This window comes from Nelumbo lutea, chromosome 4, assembly GCF_056320005.1.
Source record: "Nelumbo lutea isolate HS-2025 chromosome 4, American lotus-T2T, whole genome shotgun sequence".
NCBI lineage: Eukaryota > Viridiplantae > Streptophyta > Magnoliopsida > Proteales > Nelumbonaceae > Nelumbo > Nelumbo lutea.
The window spans coordinates 65398823-65411609 of record NC_142687.1 but is presented as its reverse complement, the minus strand read 5'-3'; the positions used below and the strand labels follow the sequence as shown (position 1 = coordinate 65411609).

The window sequence follows — 12787 nt, the reverse complement described above, 5'->3', positions numbered from 1 at the left end:
TAGGTAGTTTAGTTGATTGCTGGTTTTGCTTATCAAAAAAAAAAAAATTCCTTGTTGATTTCTTTAACTGTTAACTGATTTCAGTTCTGTACAAATCTGCATATAGTATTCTTCATTACTGATATTACTACTCTATTTTTTTCTATTGCTGATTTGTTTGGTTTTGATTACTATTTTAATGCTGCTAGTTTAGCTGGTTTTTGGGTCTATATAGCTCATAAAACAGGGGAGTTCAGATCTGTACACAGTAGATTTCAGTACTGAAATCAAAAATCAGATTTGAGCACACCGAAAAAAAAAAAAAAAAAAAAGAGAGATTTTGTTCAGTAGTATAGTTGCATTACTGCTTTGTGTTCTATTTCATCTCAAAAGAAAAGAAAAAAAAATCAGATCCCTGCAGCCACACCATGGTGAATACAGGTCTGATTTCAGTTCTTTTTACTACTGATTGATTTCAGTTTTGTGCAGATCTATATACAACATGTTTCATTGCTGATATTAGTGGATTATCCTGCTAAATTGTTCAGTTTTAGTATGGCTACTCTAGTTGGTGTTTGGTGATGCATAGCTCATCAAAATAGTGGGCTCAGATCTGGTATTTAGTAGCCTTCCAATATGAAAATCAGACCTAAGCACAACTGTACTGTTATCAGTAGCTGCTGTTATATTTGTTGTTGTTCTCAGTGGCTTCTGAGATTTCAGAGCTGATCTCAATTTTGTGTAGAACTGAAGTCTGAATTGCTATCTCGCAATCCTTTGTACACCGATTTCAGTTCTGTGTATTGACCTTCAGTAGCACAGAATAGCCTTTTAATATGAAGCTCAGACCTGAACACAATCACTGTTGATCCGCATTTGGCTGTCCTCAGTAGCTGCTAAGATTTCAGATCTGATTTCAGAATTGTATATTACTGTTCTCAGTAGCTACTGAGATTTCAGTTCTCAACAGTTCAGATCTGGGTAATTAAATCTCATCCTTGATTTCAGCAATATAAAGAAAAGGAATTTATAAATTGTTGTTCTACTCAGAGATTACTAAATTCATACCTGTTTGTAAATTGCTACTGAATTCTGTATATTGAATAAGATGTTGATCTGCTTTTAGTTAGTTGCATTTATTTATTTTAGGATGTAGGTTTGTATATTCCAATAATTCACTATACATTTTCAGTTGTAATAAGGTTAGTTATTTTGTGAATATTGGCTTGTTTATTGCCTTGACTTTCACAGTTTCTAATAAGCAGAGTGGAGCTGGAGGAAATCCTCTACGACCCAAAGATTGAAAGAACTCTCCATGTCCGACTAAGAGCATCCAGACAAGTCCAGCAAGAAGCTCAAGAAGCTCAAGAAATGGCTGAGCAGAGGACTATGATAGACTATGCCAAACCCACTCTCACTGGAGTTGCCTCCAGCATTATCGGCCCAATATTGCTGCTAACAACTTTGAGATCAAACCTGCCATCATACAAATGATTCAAAACACGGTGCAATTCTGTGGATTGGCCCACAAAGATCCTAATGCACACATTTCTAACTTTTTAGAAATTTGTGACACCTTCAAACACAATGGGGTAAGTGATGATGCCATTAGGTTGAGGTTATTCCCATTTTCTTTGAAGTATAAAGCCAAAGCATAGCTGAATTCATTACTGACAGGATCAATATCTACGTGGGATGAAATGGCCAGCTGTTTTCTCTCTAAATATTTTCCCCCCTCTAAAACTACAAAAATGAGGAATGATATTACTACCTTTTTCCAACAAGAGGGGGAATCTCTCTATGAGTCCTGGGAATGTTACAAGGAGCTACTAAGGAGGGTTCCTCACCATGGCTTTCCGATTTGACTGCAGGTGCAAACTTTTTATAATGGTCTGACCGATTCAAACAAGACCATCTTAGATGCAGCAGCTGGGGGCTCCATAAACAATAAGACTTCCGAGATTGCCCATGCACTCATCGAGGAGATGGCAGCCAATAACTACCAATGGCATTCAGAAAGGACACCAGTTAGAAAGCAGCATGGCCTTCATAATTTAGATACATACACAGCTCTCTCTGCACAAATAGGAACACTAAGAAAAAATTTGATGAGATGCTGATGGCAGCTATGCATGTACAGTATGATAAGTGTGGGGGAGGCCATAATAGCACTGAATGCCAAGTTGTCAATCAGTCTTTTCAGTCCACAGAATAAGTAGACTTTGTTGGCAACTTTACAAAATAGCTAGGAAATCAGTACCATCATGCCCATAACCCAAGATGGAGAAGCCACTTGAATCAGTCATGGCAGAATTAGTATGCACCTAAGCCTTTCCACCAAAACTTCCATCAGCCGGAACCGAAATCTAACTTGGAGGAGCTGATGACCAAGTTCATAGCTAGTGCGGAAACTAGATTTCAGAATAATGAAACATCAATAAGGAACTTGGAAACTCAGATTGGGTAGTTGGCACAGATGATTTCAGAAATGGTTCTGGGTACCTTACCAAGCAACACCGTGGTCAACCCAAGAGAACAAGAGGTTGTTGGGAGAATCCCCAATTCAAATGCCTAGTCATAAACTGTCTTACTTTCTTTCTGTTTTTCTTTTTCATTCATAACATTTAAGTTTAGTTAGTTTTTCTCCGAATTTAATTGAATAAAGCTACTAATCTCCCCCTCTAGTTGTAGTGATTTCTAGCAGAAGAAGCTCCCCACCGATAGCCTATTGCAGAATTTAAGAATGATCTTCAGGGAAGTCCTCTAAACACCTCCTATTATTTGATGATGCTCTTGTTGGTTTTATTGTTACTCCCTATCACTAGGAACACTGAGGACAATGTTCATCTTAAGTGCGGGGGAGTGAACCCGAGGCTAGGGTATGGGGGCTCAAACCATGCACCTCATTCACCCCAACACACATATACAAGCAATGACAACCAAAAAAAGACTGGAACCCCTCAAGTTCATTACTATTTATTTGATGATTTTTAAGAAGGATCTCAATGAGTTGGGGGAGACCGATGTACTTGTTAAGTTTTTGTTCTTGTTAATGACCCAATTTGATATATGCATGAGAAAAGGGGAGCTGAATATGCCTTTCTACATGACTAGCCCTAACTACCTTCATGTGTATGGAAGCCCTTGATTTCATTGTTAATGGTCAAGAAAGCTAGTGCACATTTGAAGTGCTGATTCTTGAGGTTCAATAATTGCAAAGAAGGACAAAAGCCCAAATTGACTCTGCTATTTTGAGCTGAATAGTAAAATTAGTAGCTCAGAACATGAGTCCTATTACCTACCTCAAGCAAGTGACTAGTGTGAGGTGGAGCATAAGATGCACTCACACCTAAAAAAAAAAGAAAAAGAGAGAGAAAAGTGTGTGAGATGGAGCATAAAATGCACTCACACCAAAAAAAAGAAAAGAAGAAAAGGGTGAGATGGAGCATAAGATGCACTCACCCCTAGAATTAAGAAATTGTGGTGATAGCTGAGGTTCAAAGGGGAACTCTAAAGTTGAACTCTCATTAAGATTTAGTTACAAATGTGAAACTTAGTGAAATTTGATTATTAACCTTGACAATTAAGGAGCTGATTTATATATGAATTAGGAGTGAAGGCTAGACTATGATGAAATTCATATTCTCCTTTCCTTGGAAATTATACATGTGTTAAAATGGTAATTTATAAGAATAGGAGTTGAACAGTTACAAAAGTTCCCCGACCACTCAATGCATTTCTATCTTAAATTCATCAGGTAAATGGTGAGAATAGAGGGGGGGAATGTTCAAGTTATGGCTGATGTCTTTGCTTGAGGACAAGCAACAGCTTAAGTGTGGGGGTATTTGATGAACCTACAATTTATCTATAATTTTTGAGGACTTTAGCATAGATTTTTATGCTAGTTTTATAAAATTTTGCCTTAATTTAGCTTAATGCTAAGAATAAGTTTCAGGGATAATTAATCCAAGAAGAGGAAGGAAAAAGGCAAGAAAAGAAGGTTCAAAAAGACCAATTTCAGCCCAACCCGGTTGTGAAAGCAAGAGAGAGCACTTCGGCCCAAGAAGAGCAAGTGGATTCCTTGAGAAAACCCAAGAAAAGAAAGCCTAGCTAAGAGTAGAATTTGGCCTATCAAAGAAGGCCCATTCTTAGCCCAAAAGAGCAGTTCAAAACATAGCTATCATGTGCTAAGAGAGAGCCTAAGTGCAGCCCAAATAGCAGCCCTTAGGAGGCATTCAAGAGAGCTCTAGAAAGTTCAAGAAAGCAGTGTAATACACCCCATTCTAGAGGCTTCAAGAAGAGGCAAGAGCCCCCTTCAAAACCTAAATAAGAAGGCCTCTAGAGGGGGAAAAAGGGTCTAAACATCTGATTTCAAACTCTCCTAGAGTTCTTGTTCTAAGAGAGAAGAAGAGAGAGAGATAGGCGCAAGAGCGAAGAAGAGAGGAGGAACAAGCAACTTCAAGAGAAGAAGAAGCTGAATTCGAAGGGGGAAAAAGCAATTGGAGATCAAGGTTTCATCCTCACTTGATTTCTACACAATTTAGTAATTGAATTCAGCTAAGATTTATGTAATTTATCCATCAAATTTTCCTTTCTTGCTGTAATCAAAGCATGTTTTATGTGAATTCAATTCTGTAATTTGTTTTCTAAGTTCATTCGAGTAAAGTAGATTCAACCTTGAAGTTTCTTGTTCAGAATTTCAATGGTGGATTGTTGGCCGAATTGCTAGTCTAAAATCTCAGATCTGAAATTTCAGATCATGAATTTACAAGGTCTGAATTGCTATTTTCCAATCTCAAATCTATAAATTCAGATCATGAAATAGTGAGACTCAAACTGCTATTCTATAAAATCAAATCTGTGATTTCAGATCATAAACTTGTAATACCTAAATTACTTGATAAAGAATTCAGGTAGCTTTAATTCAGTTTGGCCGAATTGCTCATCTTTCTTGGAATTCCTAGAGTGCTTGAGAAAGACTCTATGAATTCAGATCTGCCAATCAAGAGCCGAATTGAGTGCAAGGTTAGAGATAACTTGCATGATTCGGTTGGTGTTCATTCAGCTGATTTGATGATCATCCAACTGAAATGAAGTCCTAGAATTGCTAGATCTGAATGCATGCATGGGGATTAAATTTTTGCTAGAGATAGAAAAATCGTCACTCATGCATAGATTGAACATGTGATCGAGAGAGGCTGTTCATTGCTTGGGGATTTCACCAAACCAAGGCTGAATCCTATTCTGCTCGAATTGCCTAGAAAACTAGTTGCTGAACTTTTTTTTTCTATGCATCTTTAGCTTGTCTCCTCACTTGCATACAAGGTGTTTGGTCCAATGTGTTAGAAATAACTTTGTAGTTTTAATTTCAGTTTTTCATTAGTTTTACATTTCAGCTGATCAAATAATAGTAGACTGATTTATTACTAGTAGTTGCTACATAAGTCCTCGTGGGAATGATACTCTACTCACTACTTTATTATTTGAGTGGCTAGTGCACTTGCTAGTGTCACAATGAGCCGTAACCAAGTTTTTGGCACCGTTGCGAGGGATTTAGGGAAGCAATATTAGGAAACATTGGGCATTCTTAAACTCGTCTCAGTCATCATTGCATTCATAGATGGTTTTAATTGCTTCATTTTATATTTTATCTTTGAATGTAATAGTTGTACTGATTTAATTATATTTATTGTTTCTTCAGTAGATTACTTCTTTTCCTTGTTTCAGTTTCATTTTAATAAAGGTAGATTTGATTTCCTTTCAATCTTGGTGTTGTTACCTTCAAAAAGAAAAAAAAAAAGAAAAGGGTGAGATGGAGCATAAGATGCACACACCCCTAGAATTAAGAAATTGTGGTGACAACTGAGGTTCAAAGGGGCAATCTCATTAAGATTTAGTTACAGATGTGAAACTTAGTGAAATTTGATTATTAACCTTGACAACTAAGGAGCTGATTTATATATCAATTAGGAGTGAAGGCTAGAATATGATGAAATTCATATTCTCCTTTCATTGTGAAGGGATGAGAGATCCATCTCATGGACGCCCAAAGATTGCGGAATAAGGGGAAGAATTTCAAAAATTTTTCTCTCCCTTCAACTGGGAATCACATTCCCTATTTAGTAAATCATATTTTCAAGGATCATTCTTGAACCTTAAACTAAACCAGATCTGAACCAAAAGGAATAGGAGAGAATTATACCTGATACAGAGAAGTAATATCTCCCAATGAACGTGTTCACGCCCAATGAAGGATCCAAAGACTACTCCCATTGAAGATGGCGCAGTGCAGGATGGAGCAGAATCAGTAGTGTTCTTCCCCAAGAACTCTGTCCTTCGCAAGAATCAGTAGAATGGTACGTGAGCACAACTTCCTTTTCAATCCTTTCTCAAAGAACTGATGTCAAGATCCAATCTTGACTTCTCCCACAATTGGAGATCGAACTGGAAAATAGGGCGGCAAGAATAGGGAGGCGGCAAGAGAGTATTTGTAGGGGGCAGAATTCTCTCTTCTTGTTTTCAGCACTAAAGAGGATCTGATGTTTCTCTTCTGAAGGTTGCCGCCCCCTCATTCTTTTGTTAACTTAAAAGATCAGCTCCTAATCCCATTAGGAGGTGCTTATCCAAATCATATTTGGATCAGCCTTCTCTTCTAGTGATAAGGATAAACCTTTATCTTATCTGCAGATTAGATCAGCTTTCTCCTAATCCCATTAGGAGGTTTCTAGATCTGAATGTGATTCAGATCTGGACTTTCTGAGTGGATAGGATTAAGACCCTATCCTATCTACTAATCTTTCTCAGAATTCACCCCTTTAATTAACTAAATAAATAGCCCAGTTCGAAATAGGCTTTAGGCCCATTAAGCTTATGTGCTCACTCAACCTTCCTAACTGCTACCCAGTTGGGCTTCCTTGTATGGCATGGGACCCAAGCATTGATCTACACAGCAGCCACATGGGTTCGGCCCAGCCTTTGTTACACTATTAAAGACAGTGCACCCTCTGAAACCCATCAAATGGGCTCTATGCCCAACACTTACCCTAAGTGGTCCCTGGGCCAAGCCACCTTGTAACACGTAGGGACTGTGGGCAGATGCAAGAGTAGCCCATTAGGTATTATCCTCAATGGTCTTACACTTAACCTTTATCCCTTAATGATCATACACTGCCCGACCAGAGAGGACCTCTCCCTCGGTTGCAAGGAACAGTGTTGCACTCTCCACTTATATGGATCTCGGGAATTAAAATCTTTTTGCAAACATTTTAGAAACCACAATATATATACTTCTATATCTCATATAAAATATACTTTGCAAAACAAATCTCAACGGTTGAAATCGGCTGCCGGCAGTCTTGGTTTCCAACAGTGAGAGTGCATCCCCGATCATTACCTTTGTCCGACAAAGGGGCTAATCCTATCACTATGATCACCCACTCAGATGAATTCTCAGATTGTTCCAACATACCCAGGTTTTGACCCCTGCTAAGGATCTCACTGAATGGTACATCAAAGACAACCCAATCTGACACCTAGTGCAGTATCATAATCAAGTCTAGGGGTCGGGTGTAACTTTCTAGTTTTGCCCATCAATCTCCAAGGTCCAGGGCAATACTGGAAATCTGGTCCAGTTCAAAGATTCAATTAATCCCACACTGTATGTGCCTAGGGTCTCACCCCGGTAGTTGAGACAAGCCACCCCATCCGACTTGGTGGCACCACAGTGTCAGCCTTGTCAAGATAGGTCTCCCCAGACTGACCCACTGGCTGTGAACATTCTAAACTAACACGAGTCCCAATAAGTGTCCAGTTTAAGGGTATTACACAGAAACATACCAAGGGAACATGAATCAAATATGCACTCTTATTCATTTACAATGAACTCATAAAGTACATCAATTTTGATTGAACCTATGGGCATACAAAACTGTCTAACACCTTGGAAATTATACATGTGTTAAAATGGTAATTTATAAGAATAGGAGTTGAACACTTACAAAAGTTCCTCGACCACTCAATGCATTTCTATCTTAAATTCATCAGGTAAATGGTGAGAATAGAGGGGAGGAATGTTTAAGTTATGGCTGATGTCTTTGTTGAGGACAAGCAATAGCTTAAGTGTGGGGGTATTTGATGAAACTATAATTTATATATAATTTTTGAGGATTTTAGCATGGATTTTTATGCTAGTTTAATAAATTTTTGCCATAATTTAGCTTAATGCTAAGAATAAGTTTCAAGGATAATTAATCCAAGAAGAGGAAGGAAAAAGGCAAGAAAAGAAGGTTCAAAAAGACCAATTTCAGCCCAGCCCGGTTGTGAAAGCAAGAGAGAGCACTTCGGCCCAAGAAGGGCCAATGGATTCTTTGAGAAAACCCAAGAAAAGAAAGCCTAGCTAAGAGTAGAATTCGGCCCAGCAAAGAGGCATATTCTTAGCCCAAAAGAGCAGGTCAAAACATAGCTATCATTTGCTTAGAGAGAGGCTAAGTGCAGCCCAAATAGCAATCCTTAGGAGGCTTTCAAGAGAGCTCTAGAAAGTTCAAGAAAGGGGTGTAATACACCCCATTCTAGAGGCTTCAAGAAGGGGCAAGAGTCCCCTTGAAAAACTATATAAGGAGGCCTCTAGGAGGGGGGAGAGGTGTTCATTTGCTTGAGCGGAAGGCTCTCCCACTATTAGAGGTTCAGCCACCTTGAGAGAAGAGAAGAGAAGAAGGTTAGGCGCAAGGAAGAGAAGAAGAAGGGCTGAAGGAAGTTCAAGTCAAACAAGCAAGAAGAAGAAGGTGAGTTCGAAATTGGGGGTTTGTGGTTCAAAGATCTTTTATAATAACTCAATTGTAGTTTCATTCTCCTTTAATTTGAATTTAGTATTTTTGTTTTATTTTCTTTCTTCTTTCTCCTTCTTCCATTCTTCCTTGATGTATTTCAGCTTATAAAATTTCAGTTCTGCAATCTAATTCTTTTTTATTCATTCGAATGGTTATGAATTGTACTTGAAGTTTCTTGAATAGGGGTTAAATTGTAGATTAATTCGGCCAATTAACCTTCAAAACTCAGATCTGATTTCTCATATCTGAGATTGCAAGATCTGAATTGCTTGAAATAGAATTCAGATCTGCAAATTCCAGTTTTGCCGAATGGATCTAAAGCTTGGAATTCCTAGAGTACTTGAGAGAGACTCTAAGAATTTAGATCTACTATTTAAGAACTGAATTGAATACAAGGTTAGAGATAACTTGCACAATTCAGTTGGTGATCAATTCAGATTTGAATTGATGCCTTAGAAGTGTTTGAAGAAATGCATCCATGGGGATTAGATTTTTGCTAGAGATAGAAGAACCGTCACTCATGCATAGGATGAACATGCATTTGAGATAGGCTATTTATGACCTTGGGGTTTCACCAAACTAAGGCTCAATCATGATTTATTTGAATGATCCAAATTGATAGATTGCTGAATTCTGAGATTACCATTTACTACTTACTCTTCTAACCTGATTTGGAGGCAATTGGGCCAATGATTTAGATAGATTTTAGTTTAGGATTTTTAGCTTTCATTAAAGTTTTGATTTATTTGTTAATCAGATAAGAAGTACCCAATTTAGTATTGGTAATTATTTCCTAAATCCTTGTGGGAACAATACTTTATTCACTACTTTATTACTTGAATGGCTAGTGCACTTGCTAGTGTCAAAAAGAGCCACACATCAAGTTTTTGCGCCGTTGCCGGGGATTTAGGGAAACAATATTAGGAAACATTGAGCATTCTTAATCTGATCTCATTCAGCATTGCATTCATAGTTGATTTAATTTTCTTAATTTTTCATTTAAGCTTGGATTACAATTGTTGTAGTACTGTAGTTGTGTTTTAGTAGATTACTTTCTCTTCCTTATTTCAGTTTAATTTTAATAAAGGGAGACATGTTTTCCTTTCTATCTTGAAGTTATTGTCTTTTAAAAATATATATATATATATATATATATAAAAATTAAAAAAGATGAATGTTGCAGATCTGAGTTGCATTTGACACTCAAATTTGCTATAGTAAAACTGCAACACTCAGCTGAAAAAATCTGTTTATGTTTCAACCCTTTATCTTCTTTTCCTTTCATCACAAAAAAAAAGAAAAAAAAATATGTATATATAAAAATTGAAAAAAAAAAAAAGAGAAAGAACCATATAACCAAAAGAATGGACCAATGATTCGGATCAGAACTCAGACCTGAGTTTAGATCTGAGTTCTGCTATAGCAGATCTGCACCCTAGAACAAATCTGATGTAAATTTAAAGGGTAATTGGGGGTTATCATCACCCCAATACACCCTAGAACAAATCTGCTATCTCCCAAAAACAATTGGGTAGCACTGGGTAAAGAAATTCATATCTGACATCACACAGATCTGAACTGGGGCTATGAACAGAGCAGGATACAAGGCAGATTTTGCAATGTTAGATAACTTGTACTATGATCTTTTTTTAGCTGATTTGGTTGAGGAAAAATGTGTTTTTTTTGAGATTTTTTTTTATGCCTCAATAGTTTTAATGCAATACAGCACCTCCATACAATTTTCTATTTCAGACTTCTCTTCTAATGTTGCAGATCTGCAACAGTTCAAATCTGAGTTCATCAGAACTCAGACCTGAACCGATGCAATCATGAGGTGAATTGTGAGCCATAATCACCCCAACTCACCCTATTATCCACCTGCACGCCCCAAAATAATTGGATAGCAAATAAGGGCATTTAAGACCATAACTCAGATCTGAGTTCAGTTATCACTTCGGCTGTTTTAGATTTGCAACAGTTCAGATTTGAGTTCATCTGAACTCAGACCTGAACTGATGCAATTTTGAGGGGAATTGAGTGTCATCACCACCCTAATTCACCCTAGGGGACTTATGGTGTTCCCCCAAAAGCACTTTGGTAGTAGCATTTGAAGAAATTTAGATCTGAACTAATTCAAATCCAAATTGCAGTTGAGGACTGAACTAGAACTTTGAATTTTTGTTGAACTGCTTTCTCTGCTCTATGCACTTAAAACCAAGCCAATGTATCTGGCAGCCCTGCTACAGCAAGGCTGAATCAGGGCAGGTTTGAGAACAGGTTTGTATTACAATTAACATTACTAAATTGGCATTGTGAATGGTCCTGGGATGATCTTTGAAATTTTTTGAGTTAGATAGCTCTAATTTCAACTGTGCATGAATAGAAAGTCTAGCAAATTTGAATGGGTGTGTGTAGCCGTGTGTATTACATTCCAATAAGTGTATACTCCATCAAGGGCTACATTGATGGAGCCAGGTTTCTTCTCTTGATACTTGATTGTTCCATCCTTAGTTTCAATTTTAATGTAGCTTATGTAAATCAAATTTCTCTTCTTCTTTTGGTTCTAAAAAAATTTTATAAATCTCAAAATGAGTTCAGATCTGAATTGTATTCATCAATCAGACCTGCACTCATCCAAAAAGATTTTAGTTGCATTGCTGTATTTTGTTTTAGTTTTCTTCCTTTTTAAAAAGAAAAAAATAGAAAAAGAAAAGAAAAAGAAAACAATAAAAGAATAGCATGTGAGCTTTCAAATCTGAAACTCAGATTTGAAGTTCAAATCTGAGTTCAGCCGGTTGCAGGTCTGCATTCTGCTAGGTTCAGATCTGAGTTCATCTGAACTCAGACCTGAACCTACTCAATTTTGATGTGAATTCGGGTAGCGACAGCACCCAATTCACAATTTGATGCATCAGACTTGCCTCATTGATGAAAATTTAAGCCATAAATGGTAAAATCAGATCTGAAGTGCATGAGAATCTGAGGCAGTATAAGTACATGATCTGAAATTTTTGTGAACTTGATGTTTTGTTATCTCTTAAATCACTTGCACCTGATCTAAATTGGCTGTGGATTGATGTTTGGATTGGATTAGGACTGATGTTTGTGAGGTTTGAAAGGTCCAAAAAGAGCTTCATATTTTTGATGTACTGGCATTCAGATCTGAATCAAGGCCGCTTACATTACAAAGTTGCAGATCTGATTTCAGGTTTCTGCAATTACTTAATATGAGCCACACAGGCTTGGATGTCCATTTCTAAATTTAAAGTTTTCAATGGCCATCTCTGATTTCTGATAAAGTTGTAGACCAGAAATGCAGGTAGTCTGATATGAGTTCTGATATGAAATATCTACGGACTGAGTTTTGTTCTGTCTGAATTACAGTAGTTAACAATGCCAAACATTGCAAACCTGATTTTGGGTCTTAGCAATTGTTTGATATGCATGAATTATACAGGTTTGGGCTTCAATTGTAGGGCTTAAAATCCTTAAACCAAGCCTAACGTAGGACTTGTTTCAGTTTATTTGAGGTCCTCCTAATATATTTTTCAGATCAGATTTGATATCAATCCTAATTCAAATCAGATCTGATCCCAATCCTGATTGATGTATCCTTGAGTGCAGCATTTTTTTTTTCCGATCCACTGTCCTAACATCAAGTAGTTGCTGTATATGATTGAATAAATCGTAGTGCATGGTACTTCCTCTCGATATGCTTCAACTTTGAGTGGGCTTGTGGCTCCTTAGCTTGAGCAATGGCTCCATTGTTGTCACACAACAATGGGATGGGTGATGTGCTGGATGGAACTACTCCCAACTCGTGAATGAACTTCTTCATCCACATGACTTCTTTGGCAGCCTCACTTGCGGTAATGTACTCAGCCTCGGTCGTGAAGTCTACAGTGGACCCCTGTTTGCTGCTTTTCCAGCAAATAGCACACGATCCTATCGTGAAAAGATATCTAGATGTAGACTTTCTATCA

At 37.5% G+C, this 12787-nt stretch overlaps 1 non-coding gene across 1 annotated transcript; it reads right to left on the bottom strand.

Moving 5' to 3' along the window:
• Positions 1–1727: 1727 nt before the first annotated feature.
• LOC148860900 (small nucleolar RNA R71) lies at positions 1728–1834 on the bottom strand. Its single transcript, XR_016095325.1, has one exon. It is a non-coding gene; the product is annotated as a small nucleolar RNA R71 (small nucleolar RNA).
• Between the last annotated feature and the right edge of the window lie 10953 nt (positions 1835–12787).